General features: G+C 40.3%; 1 pseudogene; it reads left to right on the forward strand.

The window, feature by feature from the left end:
- Positions 1-854: 854 nt before the first annotated feature.
- Positions 855-14,493, forward strand: part of LOC117551230 — a 31,308-nt pseudogene continuing 17,669 nt past the window's right edge.

Raw genomic sequence — 14,493 nt, forward strand, 5'->3', positions numbered from 1 at the left:
CTTTTATGGTGTAAATGCCTTTTTAATAATAACATTTTTTGAATGGAACATTCTCAACATGAATGCATAAATACAAATAAATATAACTTAAATATGTGGAAAAATACTGTGTTTGAAATGTATATATGTTGTATTCCGGTCTCCCTTCAGATATGTTAAGTGGCATTCAACACAATGCTGCTCACCTCCTTCAGTTGGTTCGGCTTCAGCATTCTGGGGGGACAGGGCTGCTGAGCCTAGAGATGGATCTGTTGGTCCTGGCACCAGGGGGAGGAACAACTGATTTAGTATGAATAGCTGCTAAACATGTACCTGCATTTACTAAATGTCAGCTAAAAGAGCAGTGCAATTAAAAACCTCTGCATTTTCTTTATAGATATTAACAGTACTTAATGTCAGCTTAGTCAACAATTATTATTTAAAATGGACTATGCTTAGCTAACAGACTAATTTCCACCACTCGTGGACCACACCCACCTTTTCTTTTGAAAAACTTGGTGACATACTGTCGCCCTTTAGTCCCTCTCTCTTGTCTTTCTCTCATTTCTTTTCTTTCAAAGACTTTGTTAGTCATTGAGACATGTGTACACACGGGGGGGGGGGGGGGGGGGGGGGGTTGTGTCCTGCACTATTCAAATAAACAGATTGTCCACTTGTAAAGGGAGGGAACAAATATCAAAGTTTGACTGAAAGCCAAATGACCTGCCCGGACAGCATCACAGGCAGCAGGAGGAGGCTCTTAAACACTTGCTCAGGTAAATACATATCTGTTGTAGCTCCTCGATACAAACAGTCTGGGAGCAGTTATTTGAAAGTGTCCACTTAAAATAGAATTGATAATTGTTTAGGGTAAAATGACCTCTCAAAATGCAAAGGTGTTATTCTCAATGGACGCTGAAGCTGTGGGCTCTCTCAAAGATGGAGCTAATTTCAAGGAAAACCCAGAGGATGGTAAATGTTACATCTTTTACAAAGACAAGAGCATCAATGTTCTTAAAGCGTGCAAGAACCAGTGCAAACACCAAGGAGGGTTGTTCATCAAAGACATCGAAGACCTGGACGGCAGGTGAGCTCCTTCTACTATTCCACGTTTTAAATGTACTGTATAGAGCGGGGGTGTCCAACCTTTTTTCACTGAGGGCCACGTCGGGCCCGGCGCCACGTGGGGGCAAAAGGGGGCATTGCCCCCTCAGTTGTCTTTTTTGCCCCCTCACTTTGAGCATCATTCATCCATCGAAAAGTTAAATAAATGTCACAATTATTAAATAACTTTAAATAATTATTTTCCCCAACACACGTTGCTATGTCTAGATCAGATATGTGGCAGTCAAGCAACGTGTACAGAATCCTCAACCCCAAGTGAGCTTGTAGTCTTAATTCATCGTAGCGTGTGTGCTTAGCTGTAAACACAGTCGGATGGGTGACCAAAACGTCCCCGTTTTCCGGGCAAAGTCCCCTTTTTCGGTGGCCGTTACCGAAACTTGAAACAGTTGAAACTCCCAAAAATGTTCCCGTTTTTGAATGTGCGTTAAAAAACATAGAGCAAGGTGAAATAAAATGTTACATGTCAGTAAAAACAGAGTAACAGTGTTGTGCCTGTTTGTAGCGTTAGCGTATTTCTACTACTTCTTCTTTTTCTACCTCTACTTCTTCTTTTTCTACCACTACTTCTTCTTCTACCTCTACTTCTTCTTTTTCTACCTCTACTTCTTCTTCTACCTCTACTTCTTCTTCTACCTCTACTTCTTCTTTTTCTACCTCTACTTCTTCTTCTACCTCTACTTCTTCTTCTACCTCTACTTCTTCTTCTACCTCTACTTCTTCTCCTTCTTCTTCTTGTTCTACTTCTAATTCAATGTGTCATGTTTTGAGTTTTGTGTGTTAAGTTTTGGGTTTATTTTGCTGTTCTGTTCTCCCTGTCTCTTGTTTTCCTCCTGTGTCTGATTGTCTCATTGTGTTCACCTGTTGCCCTTGTGTTTCTGCCTCCCTTACCCAACTGTTTCTCGTCCCGTGATTACCCCTCTCTGTATTTAGTCTTGTCTTTCCCTGTGTTCCCCTGTCAGTTCATTGTTTGTCTTTCCCTTCACGTCACGCTCCATGTTTGTCCCTGAAGTTTTTTTGATCCTGGATTCTTTACTCGTGCTCCCCTGATTTGGTAATGTTAAATTTGTTTCTTGTTTTCTTTTGTCATCGGCTTTTGTAAAATAAAGCTCGCTTTTTGTTATCCCTTAAAACCCGCTTATCCTTCTTAATACTGCATTTGGGTCCAACCTTTTCCGCAATCGTAACACAATGTACCTTCCCGCAAAATATAGGACAAAAGAAACTCGGCTAGTAGTGTCAACGAAATCCATAGTATTAGAACATAAGTGCTTTAAACGAGGTAAATTACGAATGTGTGTTCTCAATCGCCAAGTACGGGATTGAATATTAAATTGGTTTGGATTAGATTTATTGTCCCCAGGGGGAAATTCATTATCACAGCACTGTGAAAACAATATGAAATCTACAAAAAATAAGACAGACATCTACAGATAGCAACACACGTACAGAAATATATTCGAAGGACTGGGCCGCTCACTAGAGGTGAGGTGTATTGCCTCATAAGTGAAGTTAAAGGTTAGCAAATTCAACCAAATCATTTATTCTTGATACTTGAATTTGTATTAAGACAAAAAAACAGCACACATTTCATTTATGTTGTTACAAAAAGTGTTGGCAGCTCATCCCTTAAAACAGAAGCTTCAGACTGCTTATAGGGGAAAATATGAAGGGTATATTTGAAACTTGTTATACTAATAAGGTATTGGGCTTTTTTTATCAACTAAGATGTGTTATAAAATGTTTTCAAATGTAATTGATTGAATTTATTTGAAAAGGGGGAATACTAATGTGTATTATATGTTTACTATACATATATATTACAAAAGAACAATAGAAGAAAAGCACAAGTTTCAAGTGTGGGCCATACTCCTGAATATTCTGAAGGAAATTCAAAATAGACAGCGGGCCGCAGTTGGCACCCGGGTATAGATACTTCTGCATTTACTGGTTTTCACATCAGAATCAGAATCTCTTTGTTAGTCCTGCAGCGGGGAAATGTACAGCGTTGCAGCAAAAGTAAAGTGGAAAGTAAAAAAGGCATGCAATAATAAAAAGGAAAGCAGAAATTTGTCATAAAATAGAAATAAAGACAAATAAGTACACAACCACGGCTAAAGAAAATTATAGCAGGAATTTAAGTTAAACTAAGTGACATAAAAAGCATGTTATAGTATTGAGACGTCACCAAAAGGTTTATGAATATATGTATTTCTTACATATTTTTGAACATTTTACCTAATCTGCATTACTTGCACATTGGTCTTGCACTATTTCATTGTTTTTTATGTTTTATAAATCTATGTTGCATCACTCTAGGAGCTGCTGCCTGGGACTTAAAGGTAACCTATTATTAGTTATAAATCCGAACAGATGGGCCTCCATAGACTTTATTTATTTAGTTTTATTTGACAGGGACAGTGCACATTGATTAACATTTCTGTAAATGCGCCAGAGTTAGCCATCAGACTATTTTTCATCTGCAGTCCCTGGACAGATGTTGAAAGTCATCCTAAACAATTTGTTTCACTTCAAATGTCAGGTAAATACAATCAGTAAAACAACATTCAACATAGATGCTTATATTATGATAAAAGCATATATAAAAACAAAACAAAAAGACGTATTCACAAAGCAGACAGATAGCAACAGGTCAAGGCACATGTGCAAACAGCAGATTGTGTCAGTGTTGACAGAGCTGATTTTCCACTAAGCATGTTTTTAAATGAGATTTGAATAAACTGCAGGTGTTTTGTTCTCTAATCATTACTGGGATTGAGTTCCACTGTTGTGCAGCTTTAAAATAAAATGAATATTAACTGAATGAACTCTTCCTTAATGGAACAACGCAGTCTCCTCTTGTTGCAGCTCTTGTTGACCTAGTTACAGGTTATGTTACAACCCGGCTCGTGGGCTGTAACATAAAGCAGGGAGGCGAGACGAGAGGTAAGAATATATAGTTTGTTTAAACACAACACTAAATGGACACCAGCAACAAGTCCCCGAAACTGGCGCAGAGAAAAGTGCCCAGAGGAGTGAAACCGACGTATCCGGCTGGGCTCTTTTTATGGCTTCCGGCCAGGTGTAGCTCATCAAGGCTTATGCAGCTCGTCAAACAGGTGCAGCTCGTCAGGCAAGGGAACCTGCAAACACAAACACACACACAACCAGACGGCACCCCACATGGTGTGGAGGGGTCGTCACAGTGTGCATATGGTGATAACATGTCTGAGTGGAGGTGAGGTAAGGCCGTGTATTATTTTGTACACGAGGCAAGCATTTGCATATCTAATTACATTTTCCTAGCTCAACAAGTTGTAGTTTGTGAGTATTGGGCAATGATGACAATAAACTGATTTCTTATCTGCTATTTTAAGCGTGTGTTTGTATAATGATTCCAAGGGTCTTTGATGACACATTTTAGATAACTTAACAAGAAATCATAAAAATTGTGGAGGAAACTTCTGTGTAGCAATGCAGTGGGAGTCACCGACTCATGAAGGAGACACGGGACGAGCAGGAGTTCTGATGTCAAACATATTTAATACGTATTGTTAATACAAGCATCGGCCGCAGAAATTCACATCACAAGTCACACAGTCAAAGGTTCTGACTGCACGGGTGGTTTGCCATGTCAAATCTGATCAGCCTCGCATCTTGGTAGACCTTTTAACTAGTTTACAGAGAGTCAAATCCACATATTGGGGATGGGCGTAAAACATCTGCAGACACAGGAGATGTCTCTCACATCTCTAGAGCTTAGAGAGCCAGCGTTCTCACACTCGCAAAACCTCCCTATGCCCTGGTCAAGCCATAAAACCTAGTATCAACATACGACTGCATTAACACATTCCTTACGGGAGATTAGAAGCAGGGATGGTCGTAAATGTCAACACACAAAATAAGGTTAAATGTCTAGGAGTAAAGACAAAATTAATCCCTAACAAAAACCATTTGATAAGTTAATAATTAGACAATTGTGTGTATTTTGGACTGTAATTCCATATGAATATAAAGTCATATCCCCAGTAAGGCAAGTTTATTTTCTATAGCACCTCTTAACACAAGGAAATTCAAAGTGCTTTACAGAAATGAAAGACATTAATATAATTAAGAAACATCTTGTAAAATGGCGTTTCAAAACACTCATTTAAAAGCAAAGATAATAAAACATGAATTAAAGTTACAGTGCAGTGTGAGATACACACATCTGAAATGTTTAGCTCTGACTCTCAATCATTGCTTTCTATGACCTCACTTTCTTTTTTAACTTATCCTTTAGTTATTTCAAGTGTCTCATGCTAAACGAACCCCCCTTTGGAAAATGTTAATTTGCAACCCAATATTAAAGGGAGTGTTTCCATAAGGGTTTTTCCCAGGGATAAAAGTGACGTCAAAACACACGACAATAGACAGAGGAGGAATCATCAGAAAGTCCCCTGATGGCTCGGGAAGCAGTGCTAAAGGACAGAGTCGCTGTAACCTCTGATACTTCTTCACCTCTTCAATATGGCGTTTAATGTGTGATTGCTGTTGTATTGCTTGATTTTAATTTGACTTTAACTATATTTATTTGCTGTTCTTTTCTTTTCACACACAAACTCAAAATCTTGCCAACTCGTCTACTATCTAGTCAGAATATGTCTCTACACCTGATATAAGACATAATAACTTCAGAAGTGACACTGCAGTAAGATATCGGGTCTTGTTTTTAGACAATGCATCATCTTGTTAAGTCAAAACATCTTATTTTGAGTTGTATCTCAGATGAAACACTTATTTCTTTACATATTTATTATAAAATCACCAACTAACATCAGAAAACAGAACACTTTTGAGTATTTGAGACTTATTTTGTAACAGCATTTCCTGATTCTGGTGAAATGTAGTTCAAAACTAGAGAATGCAATTCCTGAAGAAATTGCTAGTGGAAATGCTTTATGCTGAAAAGCTGACGCTGAACTGCTATGCTGAAATGTAATGTGTAAGAAGAAAGTGAAGAATTTAGATTGAAATGATACATGAACACTGGGGGCTTGAATGTGTGATGAGAGAAGAAAAGAAAGTAAAAAGGCTTGGAAAAGGAGCAGAATATTTGAACTGCAAACTTCTGAACTAACTTGATGGCGAATGATCTGTCGCCATGCCAACGGCATTTGATGACACCCCATAATACGCTTAGATGCATTGATGGCTGCATCGTTACCAAACCTGTGAAGTTTTGGGGCGTTTGGAGCAGTTTCACTGAAGTTATGAGAAAACTGTGTTTCATGGCGAGCATTGTGTTGCCGTGGCAATGGCATTTGAAGAAATCTCAAAACTGTCCTGTAGATGTCTTCACGGCTGGACTGTTAGCACACATGTGAAGTTTGAGCACTTTTTGAACATTTTCATAGGAGTTATAGCAACATCATGTTTTATGGCGAGGGATGCGTTTCCATAGAAACGGCATATGGTGAGATCTCAAATTTCACATAGAGCTGTTGAGGCATGGACCGGTGATATACAAGTGAAGATTGGGGGACGATTGCACCGTGTCGATTGGACTTACAGCCACATCGTGTTTCATGGCGAGTGGTCTGTCGCCATGGCAACGGCATTTGATGACACCCCATACTACGCTTAGATGCGTTGATGGCTGCATCGTTACCAAACCTGTGAAGTTCTGGGCTGTTTGGAGTATATTCACTGAAGTTATGAGAAAACCGTGTTTCAAGGCGAGCATTGTGTTGCCATGGTAACGGCATTTGAAGAAATCTCAAAACTGTCCCGTAGATGTCTTCACGGCTGGACTGTTGGCACACTGCTATCTGAAGTCTGCTGCTCTGAGCACGTCAGCTGGAGTGATGACATCATCGTGTTCCATTACACAGGTGTTTATATTTGAACTAACGAGGTGTGCAGAGATCACAGGTTTGCATTGTTCTGAATGAGAGATAAACCTCTTACATGTGAACGTTTTGTGGAAGAACTGTAACAAATTTCAAAACGTGAAGCATGTCAAGGAAGTTGAGTATCTGACGTGTAATTTTTGTGTAGTTTCGGGTTAATAATATGGCCTTTTTGGCAGTTTAACTAAAGGTGTGCGGCTGCTACCCTGAGGAAATATCTGCCTGAAATTACAATGGGCTTTAATGGAGACATGTTGAAAGTGTTTGTCACTTCATGCCCTCAAGAGGCATTTTGTTTAATTATTTTTTGCTTAATTATTTGTCATTTTTCAAGCTACGAGATGTTTTCCTACGTTTGTCATGATAGATTATGTCTCAGGAATGTAGGGTTTGGGAATTATGGCAGTTTAAAAAAAATATATGAAGGCAAATTTCAAGATTTTCTACCCTCTAGCTGTGACATCACGCACTCTAGTTAATGTTAAAATGTGAAGAAAACCTCTAAAACAAGGTCTGAACAATGTTTAACATGAATGAACAGTTAGCAGTTGAAGTCGCATGAAGATTAGTTGAAGTTGAAGAATTTCTCCATTGACTTCAATGGTTAAAAATGTGATGTATTATGGGATGTATCTCTGGAATTATGAAAGTTATGAATGAGAAAAGTAATAGCCATCGATTCCCGACCGAGCTGAACGTTTTGATGTTTGAACGGAGTTTCTGCGATGTTCAATGCGGGAGGAGAAGAGGGCCAAAATAAGTCGGCGGAATAATAAACTTTTCGTGCGTAGATTAGAACAACAAATGAGTTCTTCAGCTAATTACAAGATCTGATTTATCTAAATATCCCTTCTTATTTCAAGAAATCTAACCAAGCAAATGTTCACTTGTTCTATTGGCAGATTTATTTAATTATTTCAAGTGAAAACAGCTTTTTTTAATTATTGTTTAACTTGTTTTTGGAGCAGCATTTTTTCCAGTGCACTATCTCTGTAAAGCGACTTTGAGCACCTGTAAAAGCGCTAACACATTATTATTATTATTACTTCACATTGTTACGACAAAAACATTTTTTCTTGACTTGCAAAATGATCTTTTAAATGTACAAACATCATATGTGTAATTCATGGCACAATTCAAGCGGGATCGAAAGATAATTTCTCTCTCGCCATTGACTACCATACATTTTTTTCTCCCAAATATGGTCCCATGGGTCGGAAGTAGAAGGGCGGGACTTTGGCTCTCTATATCTGAGACCTATAATATATTGATGAAAACAGTATAATAGGGGACCTTTTAAAATGTTCATTACCATATCTCCACTGTAGCTACCGTGACAATAAAGCCTTTGAATCTTTGAAATGTGTCTGCCATAATCACAAAGCTGGGATTAAGTACAGTATGTCTTCAATTACCACTGACAGTCTCTTTGTTCACAGGACTGTGAAATGCACGAAGCACAACTGGAAGTTGAACGTGTCAACGATGAAATATGTGAACCCACCTGACAGTTTCTTGCAGGACGAGCTTGGTAAATGACCTTTTCTTTGTAGATGTCCATCAATAGTTGTCTGTGTGAACTTTTGCACAGCCTTCCACTGCTGTTCTTCAAATCTTTATTCTTCAGCTTCCACTTCTTATTATTTCAACCAAATAGTTTGGCTCTCAACAACTTCAGCTACAGAAACCATTCAAATTGTTAACATTCAGGTAAATGTGTTACCAATTCGTGTTATTTGTTGTGCATGACCGGAAGCCAATAGCGTAACAGGTTAAAGGTCATGATGGGTATAAACAAAGCCACGCCTCCAATGGGAGAGTCCGTTGAATGAAATGTCACTGTCTCTGATGTTTCGTTATTCCTCCGCTTATTTGGATGCTAAACAGCAATGAAGTTATGCTTACTCTGCTAACAGGTTATGGGCCCAGAGACACCCAAATAAGTATTTCCGGCGTTTGTCCACCGATGGAAAGTCGCAACGTAGCACGTGTGGTGGATTAGCAAGCTAAGCTAACGCCATGAGCAGGTGGGGCGCAGGATCCAGTAGCCGCTGGTCTCGGCTAGTGTTTGACGGGGATGAAAAGAACTATGAACTGTGGGAGACGAAATTCTTGGGCCATCTTCGCTTATAGGGACTGAAGAATACTATTTTAAGGAGTCCTACGGACATAATTGAGGAAGATGAAGAGGTGGACGATGAAGGGAAAAATGAAGAGGCTTATGCAGAGCTTATCCAATTTCTTGATGACAAAAGTGTGTCCCTTGTAATGAGGGAGGCGGCGGATAATACCAATAGACTGAGATATATACATGGAACAGCCAGAAGGTTTTGAGGTCAAATCCAGTAAAGGTGAAAAGTTGGTGTACAAGCTAGAAAAGTCACTATATGGGCTTAAACAGTCAGGCAGAAATTGGAACAAAATGCTGCATGAGTATCTGAGTGAAAAAGAGTTCCTACAGAACCAGGCTGACCATTGTGTTTACACAAAAGAAACTGAAAACTGGAAAGTGATAATGATAATATGGGTTGATGACATAATCATTGCAGCTAGTGATAACAATGCATTGAAAGTTGTTAAGGAGATGCTCACAGCTAAATTCAGGATGAAAGACTTGGGGAAACTAAAACATTTCCTGGGCATTGATCTTCATCAAACTGATTCATGTGTAAAGATGTCACAGAAGAAATATGTGAACAAAATACTTGAAAGGTTGAACATGCAGGATTGTAAACCGAGAGCGACACCTTGTGAGCAAAAACTGAACTACTTAGATGATGCTGTACCGATGAAGGATGTTAGAATGTACAGAGAGGCAGTAGGTAGCCTGATCTACCTGGCTGTGTGCACAAGGCCTGATTTGAGTTTTGTTGTCAGTAAACTGTCCCAGTATTTTTCTGAGCCGACAGAAGAGCAATGGACTACTGTAACGCATGTACTGAGATATTTGAAAGGTACAATCGACAGGGAACTGTGTTACCGGAAAAGTAAGAGTGAACAACTGGGCTTACAAGCATACAGCGATGCAGTTTGGGCTGCTGATCTAACCGACAGACTTTATAAATAAAGCCACGCCTCCAATGGGAGAGTCCGTTGAATGAAATGTCACTGTCTCTGATGTTTCGTTATTCCTCCGCTTATTTGGATGCTAAACAGCAATGAAGTTATGCTTACTCTGCTAACACAAATATTCAGCATTTTCAGCACATGATGGAACACCTTTGATCTCTGGGCTCACACAGGTGTTTGATAACGTTGTCACCATGGTAACTTTGATCTCTCGGCTCACACAGTTGTTTGATAATACATATTTCAACAGAAACCACAACTATTTTCTTACCCCAACAAAACAGTTTTTTACTATTCCTCAACATAACCAGTAAGTTTAGTTTGAATTACTAACTTTGAACACATGTTTATTGTGACTCCTGGAGCTTAGTTCAACATGTAGGGCTACCCAGTGTTAGACAGAGGTGGAAGAAGTACTCAGATCTTGTACTTGAGTAAAAGTAGAAGTACCAGAGTAGGAATACTCTGTCACAGTAAAAGTCCTGTATTCAAAATGTTCCTCAAGTAAAAGTAGAAAAGTATTCTCATCAAAATATAGTGAAAGTAGCGACAGTAAAAGTATTCATTGTGCAGATTGGTCCATTTCAGAATAATATATATGATATGTTTTATAATGATTGATCATGAAAGTGTTCTCAAAGCTGGTAAAGGTGCAGCTAGTTTGAATGACTTTGTATACTGCAGGGTAGCTGGTGGATTTACTCCAGGTGGAACTAAAGTCTGATTCAACACTTGATTAGATTTCACATCATTCATCCACATCTGTAAAGATATTAAATACATGTAGTGGAGTCGAAGTACACAATTGACCTCTGAACTGTAGTGGAGAAGAAGATACTTTGACTGAAAATATACTACCTCAAATGTGAACTTAAGTGCAGTACTTGAGTAAATCTACTTAGTTACTTCACTGCTCCCCTGTGTGTTAGACAGTGATTCTGACCCTCACCAGCTGAGCATGTGTGTATTACCTCATTTACAGAAGTAGAGATTTTGGATGATGGGGGGCTTCAGTTGGTTGAGTTGAGCCCCGTCGACCCCTGGCTGGCGGACCCTCGAGAGCCCGAGGAGCTCCAGGAAGGAGAAGTGAAGGTTTGTTCCCAAGGCAATTCAAAGTGCTTTACAAAAATGAATAACCCAGGTACATGAATACAAGTTACAGTCTTCCCGTGAAATTATAGTTCTTTTGACAGTTTTCTAACCTTTTATATTCCTTTCATCCTTCTCTTTCATCCATTTTGACTCTATGATTCAGCCTACCATAACAACATCAGCTCTGACACCAACCATGTCAAGAACAGCGAATATGAATTGTTTCCATCAAATTGGAGATACAGGGTCTCACATTTTAATAGGGTTAAACTGAAGACCTCCTTTCTGCACAATCCTTAAATTAAAGTACTTAAAGGTGGGGTAGGTAAGTTTGAGAAACCGGCTCGAGATACACTTTGTTATATTCCATGGAATGCTCTTAACATCCTGATAGCAATGAATATCTTAAGTGCTTTGACAAAAAATCCATAAAAAAAAACGTCATCTGTGGAAGCCGTGGCGCTGTAAAAAGCATGACCAATCATCTGAGCCGGCCCGGCTAAAGTAACTGGATGGCCTACCTGCCTGTCAGCCTTCCATCTGTGCACAGTGGTGGAGCCAGGACATTTTCAGTGGGGTGGCCAGGATGGAACCAGTGATCATTTTGGGGTGGCATTGAAATCACTATTATATTGTTACGCCAAGACCTAGTGGAACCTAGGCGCAGCATAAAATGCACTCTCCCCACTTTTCCCACTCCCAAGAACACGGACGCCAAAATAGAGAAAGCGTTTGGTAAATGTATTTACCCAAAATACTACACACCGGAGCATAGCCGCGGGAAGTCATTTTGCTCAAGGGGTGCTGCCAAAAGTGGGGAGGGAGCCGCTTAAAAAAAAAAAAGGCGGTGCCGGGCCGGGCCCGGCCTTTGATTCCATAACATGTTTTCTTTCAGGCTTTTGGAACGAAAACGTACAAAATACACATTTAAGTGTTCATTTTACTATAGTTTGTCTATTTGCATCTGTATATTTCTCCTAAATTCACTAAAAGTTAGCATTTCTAACGTTACATAAAGTACCGCGACCGCTGTTTGCACAATGTCATCGTTGGAAAAGCTCCGTCTCTCCTGCACAATCTCATCGGATCCAAATATGGTCATTTCCTTTGTATCAGCAACCAATCGTGAAAGCACAAAAGGGTCTTAAACCAAGAAACGAAATCTCATTGGCTGGTGTCAATTTCTGACAACGTGATTCGTTCAGATGCGTCACGCGGTGTGCTAAAACACTTCCTGGTTAGCTTTCCGCTAGAAATTGAAATCTCAAAATGGCAAAAGAACGGCGAAAAAAACGTTCACAGAGAAGACAACAACAATTGTCACTTGCACGAAGCAAGGTTATACAAAAAACTAATTTAAACTAACTAACTTTAAAATAGGCATTTTCCACCGAGAATAAACGAAGTTCGGCCATGTTTTTTTTTTTCTGGGAGAAATTTGAAGATCATGTGACATAGATGCCAGCCATTGGAATGAATGGTGAAAAAAAACGGTGTTTGTCAAACAGAGCACATGGTGTAGTCCAAACGATAGCTGGGGATTCTGGGTAGTGTAGTGTCTTCTGCCATCCTTTACTCAGAAAAAATATTTGTTTCTCCGAATCGAAGGGGAAAAATACAAAAGCATTGCACACAATTTAAACCAATCAATGTTGTGTAATTAACAAGGATAATCTGGTGTTTTTTAGTCGATGAGTAGTGCAGATATCACTGTCAAATCAATCGACAGTAAGAGGAATACTTACTTCCGGGTGTACAATTCTCCATTATCCAATGAGAATGGACGCTCACATTGCCTTTAAGGGCAGCCGACACAAACGAATGCCGTGCTTCCATGAGCGTCAAATCCCGCCGCAGATGGGAATACATTGCAATCAGTTGAAACCTATTTGCGTCCGTTTATGACGCTGAAGGAGCCTAGGAGCGTCACAACTGGACGCCACGGACACTGACCAAACGTCGCTCCTGGACGCTTAGGGAGTGAGAGTGTGTTGCCTGATGTTGTAAAGCGTGTATCTGCAGCAACGGGTTGTAGCAGCGATGTTTGCAGTGAAGGACAGTTTGTTATCTAGGATCACATCCAGATTCCTTGCAGTCTGAGTCGGGGAAACAACACAGGTGCCGATGTTGATTGTTAGGTCAAGAGTGGGACAATCTTTTCCCGGAAGGAAAAGCAGTTCAGTCTTGTCAAGGTTGAGCTTGAGGTGATGAGCAGACATCCACTGAGAGATGTCAGCTAGACAAGCAGAGATGCGTGCGACGACCTGAGTCTCTGAGCGGGGAAAGGACAGAATTAGCTGGGTGTCATCAGCGTAGCAGTGGTAAGAAAAACCATGCGGGCTAATGACTAATCCGAGCGAGTTTGTGTACAGGGAGAAGAGGAGGAGACCAAGTACAGAGCCCTGAGGGACCCCTGTAGTTAATTGACAAGGGTCGGACTCGGACCCTCTCCAAGTTACCCTGTAGGTACGGTCTTTGAGGTATGAGGTGAGGAGGGAAAGTGCAGAGCCTGAAACTCCAAGTTCTTGGAGAGTGTGAAGGAGGATCTGATGGTTCACCGTGTCGAATGCAGCAGACATGGATAATTAACTTTTGGAAGAAAATAAGTTAAATGAATTGTAAGTTTAGTGAGTACATTATCAATATAAAGTCCTATTAATGTTAATTCTTGATGAATGATGAAAGGTTACTTAAACATTTTTTTCTTAATGTTCTAAAATAGTTTGGGCCCCTGTGGTGAGGGTGTTTGGGTGTGGCGGAGCTGGGGTGGCCGTGGCACTGAATCCTGGCCACCCTATTGGCCACCCCCCAGCTCCGCCACTGTCTGTGCACAAATGTATCTCGTGCCCTCATTGGTCATGTGCGCGTTTGTGTGTGTTGGAGGAGGAGGGGCTCTGTAAGGAAGTGGCAGATTTTCTCCGGCTGTGTATTTTCAAATTCTCGAGCTGGTTCTCCAAAAGTACCTACCCCACCTTTAAGTCCTAGATAACATGTACCTTAGAGAGTCTTGAGCATGTTTTTCTCTTCAGTGATGTTTTTGCTAAATGTCTGTTCCCTTTTATCTTGTCTTAAAAACCCTTACCCTACCCCTATATAAAGCATGTTTTAAACACCCCACAGGTGACGTACATCACCCACGCCTGCATGGAGCTGCAGTTTGGGGAGACTCGCTTCATGTTCGATCCGTGGTTAAAGGGTCCTGCTTTTGCCCGAGGATGGTGGCTCCTCCACGAGCCTCCAGCAGACGCCATGGACAGACTGTGCTCTGCAGATCTCATCTACATCAGCCACATGCACTCCGACCACCTCAGGTAAACTCTTCCACTGTCGTCACCTTTTA

This window comes from Gymnodraco acuticeps, unplaced genomic scaffold (assembly GCF_902827175.1).
Source record: "Gymnodraco acuticeps unplaced genomic scaffold, fGymAcu1.1, whole genome shotgun sequence".
NCBI lineage: Eukaryota > Metazoa > Chordata > Actinopteri > Perciformes > Bathydraconidae > Gymnodraco > Gymnodraco acuticeps.